This window comes from Ovis aries, chromosome 1 (assembly GCF_016772045.2).
Source record: "Ovis aries strain OAR_USU_Benz2616 breed Rambouillet chromosome 1, ARS-UI_Ramb_v3.0, whole genome shotgun sequence".
In the NCBI taxonomy this organism is placed as follows: domain Eukaryota; kingdom Metazoa; phylum Chordata; class Mammalia; order Artiodactyla; family Bovidae; genus Ovis; species Ovis aries.
In genome coordinates, this window is record NC_056054.1 from 48,209,995 (window position 1) to 48,214,314 (window position 4,320).

The following is a 4,320-nucleotide window of genomic DNA, read 5'->3' on the forward strand; positions in this document are numbered from 1 at the left end:
GAAGCATGCAGTCCTTGTCTATATTTTACTTTTTTGAAAATTTAAAGCACCTGAAGGTGGAGTATTGTGTTGGACAAAATTATTGTTCGAATATTCCTATAAGATGGTAAGGAAAATCTGAACAAACTTTTTGGCCAGCTAAATATTTTGAGTAAAAAATTATTGAGACAATAAAGCAACAGAGATTATAGTGGAGTGAGGAAAATCCAACAAAGAAAGAAAACTCCTGCGCAGAAGACTGCACACTCCTGATAAATTGAAAATGCTTCAATTTACAGAATTAGAAAATTGATGTAGTAAGTATGGTAATTGACATGTAGCTTCTAGGAAATGATGAAACAACAGAAACTAGCATTAGCAGTTTGTTCCCAGTTTTTAATACTAGGTTCTCCAACTAGGGCTATATTTTATAGTAGGTGGTAGGAAGATTGTGAAGATTCAGAATGAAAGGGAAAAGGCTTGTGATTAATGGGGGCAACCATCCAGGTTGCAATTATCTCAGAAAGACTTTCTTGCTCAAAGTTGGAAAGTTATATATAACCTTGGAGAGGAAAGTATAGTAATAACATCTCTGACTGTTAAAAACTGTGAAGAGTCTGAACCTTAATTTTACTGCCTAATTTGCAAGGTATATCATCATGATTTCATGAATGCTAGAAGACGTGGGATTCGTGAGTCAGGGGCAAGTGAAAGTTTTCTGCTTACAGTGTTGGTAGTAGCCAGAGTACTGAAATTTTCTTGCGCCTATTCTCCAAGTCCCAGTTCCCACAGGAAAACAAGGGAGTGGGTTATGTCAGCACATTGTGTATTTGCATTACCGCTGAGGAATTCCAAGCTAAAATGAACCCAATCTTTATAATGAGCTTCCAGCAAACCTGCTAACACTTTGTCCCAGAGGGAGACATTATCTTTATTTTATGGACAGTGAATAAATCTTCCATTTTATCAGGAGGGAGACAGTATCTCAATATTCCAAGGATGTTCACTCTAAAAACATCCTTGAAAAGATAGTCTGGAAGAAAACAGTCAGTGCCTCTGCTCATGGGACATGCAGAAACATGAGAGCTCTCTGGAGAATTGTCTCCCAAAACTAATGTTTCACTGTGTGTCTAATACTTTTATAAACATCTTTCCATTAACTGATTTTATCCTCAGAACTACAAGAAGGGGCTCTCATCCTAATTTTCATGAAGAAGAAAATTAAGCACAGAGAGGTAAGTGATTATCAACTGGTAGTTGGTTGTCTGGCTTAGAAGCCATATTCTTAAACCCTATGTTATTTATATCTATATATATAGATAGGTATATATAAAGAGAGCATCATGGGATACTCACTTCTTCCACATTTTTGATATGATAGATGTGTATAACAGGAAAAAAAAACCAAATTCCGGATATCCATGTGCCCTAAATAATTGGCCTATTACAAAATGCAGTGTTGAAAATAACAGGAACATATTGGGAGTTTGGATTGAAGCACAGGAAAGCAGTCATTTAAATGAATAGTAGATAAAAAGTAGAAAATAAAATAGATGGAGACCAGTTAAAGTTTCTACTATTTGCCAGTTCCTACTAAGGAAATTATAGGAGCTATAGAAAGACAATGTTGGCTTCCCCTGTGTCTCAGTGGTAAAGAATCCGCCTGTGATGCAAGAGACACAGGAGATATGGGTTCAATCCCTGGGTCTGGAAGATCCCCTGGAGGAGAGTATGGCAACCAATTCTAGTATTCTTGCCTGGAGAATCCTATAGACAGAGAAACCTGGCAGGCTGCAGTCCATAGAGTCACAAAGAGTCAGACACAACTGAAGACGGAGCATGTATGCATGCATAGGAAGACAATGAGGTATGGCAGTGCACTTGTTTTCATTATTCTACATTTGTATTCAAATTAAATGTTTAATTAATTGCACCTCTATTTATAGAAGGACTTCCATATTCTAAATCAGTTCTTTTGCTGTGTTTTAATTGTTCAACAGAAATTCACTTAGCTACCAGTGGTAGCCAGTGTTCTAAGTGTTGGCATGTACAGTGGTGAATAAGATTGTCTTTGCAATTGTTGAGTTTATGTTTTAGTGGGGAAGAATGGCAATAAACAGACAATCAGATATGGGCTATAAATAATTAATACACTATGAAGAAAAGTACAGCAGGACAATGGAAAAAACAATGAGTAAATGTGTTTTAAATAGAGTGTTCATGTAAAGCTCAAATGAGAATGTGTTTTTTCACAAGCATTCTAGATGAAATGTCTTTCTAATGTACATAACTAATGAATTGGTTTAGTAATATGCAACAGTACCTATCTAGGTGTACCATACAATCATTTTCTATAACATTGTGTTGGTGTGTCATCTCTTACTTCTTAAAACTTTTTATTTTATATTAGTGTATAGCCAATTAACAATGTTGTGATAGCTTCAGGCACACAGCATAGAAACTCAGCCACACATATACATGCATCCATTCTACCCCAAAATCCTCTCCTATCCAGGCTGCCACATAACATTGAGCAGAGTTCCCTGTGCTGTATACTAGGATCTTGTTGGTTATTCATTTTAAATATAGCAGGGTGTACAGCTGATCCCAAATTCCCTAACAAGAATACAGATTAATCAGGGTGAAAATTAGTAGTCATGAGAGGAAATTGTGGTTTTAACTAGAAATCATAATTTTTCCAGGTAGCTTGCCTTTTGTGATTGATTAATCTTTGGTTGTCTGGTTTTGTTTTGTTCCAAACCACAGATCCCACTCATGCACCATCTAATTTACCTTGTCATTATCAACTCTTTATAGCTCTTCCTATTGTGTATGGTCAAAAATGAATGTTTCTTTATCTGTAAGGTAGTCTGCGTGCTCTGGGAAATATTGCTCCGCAATATCTATACAATCTTCAGGAAACCTCTTAGCCTTTATTAAATGATCGAAAATGATATGATCCAAGATTAAATGATCCAAAATAATAAGTACACTGTATGGTGCCCAGACGTGTATCTCTTGTATGTATATATAGGCACATATATATTGGAGTAGAAAATGGCAACCTATTCCAGTATTCTTGCCTGGAAAATTCCATGGACAGAGGAGCCTGGTGCACTACAGTCCATGAGGTTACAGAGTTGGACATGACTGAGCACGCATGAACACACATGGAAGCACATGTTTGTGTATATATGTATTTATATGTGTGTGTATACACACATATATGCTTGTGTGCATACTTATGTGTGGTCAGTCGTGTCCAACTCTGTGACACATATATATATATATAAAACTTTCTGTGTGTGTGTGTGTATATATATATATATATATATATATATATATATATCCCAGCAGCCACCTTTGAAAGGGAATTTGAGTTCACTTTCAATTAGGCTCTCAAAATAATTGAGATTACCGAAAGACATCAGGAGTCCTCAAAGGACATTATGTTTATTTTGAGAGAATAGGCCAGGTTGATTAACAGGGCTAAATTTAAGAGGAAAAAAACAAGTATGGATTATCTCTTGGACACAGTCACTATAAATAATTCCTTAACATGATTATATAGACTTGTTTGTTTATGTCTATTTGGCTCTTAGGTCAGGAACTTAATTTTGTTTCTTACTGTCTTTCTGATATCTAGCAAAACAGGGTACAATGTAGACATTGAATAAATATTTCCTGAATAAATGATTTATTTCTGTAAAATTTTGATATTCATGTATTTGAATCAGTTTTTAAATATAATATTCTAATTTGTTCTTTAACTTTTAAAAAAGTTTTAAAGTTTATTTTGTTTATTAATTTTGGCTTTGCTGCATCTTCATTGCTACATGGCCTTTTCTCGAGTTGTGGTGAGAGGGGGCTACTATCTAGCGGCAGTGTGTAGGTATTGTGGTGGCTTCTCTTGTGGAGCACGGGGTCTAGGGTGCACAGGCTTTAGCAGTTGTGGTCTGTGGTCTCAGTAATTGCAGCTCCTGGGCTCTAGAGCACAGGCTCAATAGTTGTGCCCGGGCTTAATTGCTCCACAGCACATGGAATCTTACCTCATCAGGGATCAAACCCATGTCTCCTGCATTGGCAGGTAGATTCTTTATCAGTGAGCCACCAGGGAAGCCCCTGTTCTCTAACTTTGTAAAGATAATGCAGAAATAAAAATTGTAAAGCTGTTAAAAAAAATGCTAGCCCGCTTGTGCTTATAACTATCTTCTTTGCTCACATGGCCTGGAATTACAAAAGAAAGAAAGAGGTGGAGGAGGGAGGGAGGGGAAGGAGAAGGGGAGGGTGATGGAGGAAAGACAGAAGGAAAGAAGGAAGACAGAAAGCACAACCTAAAGC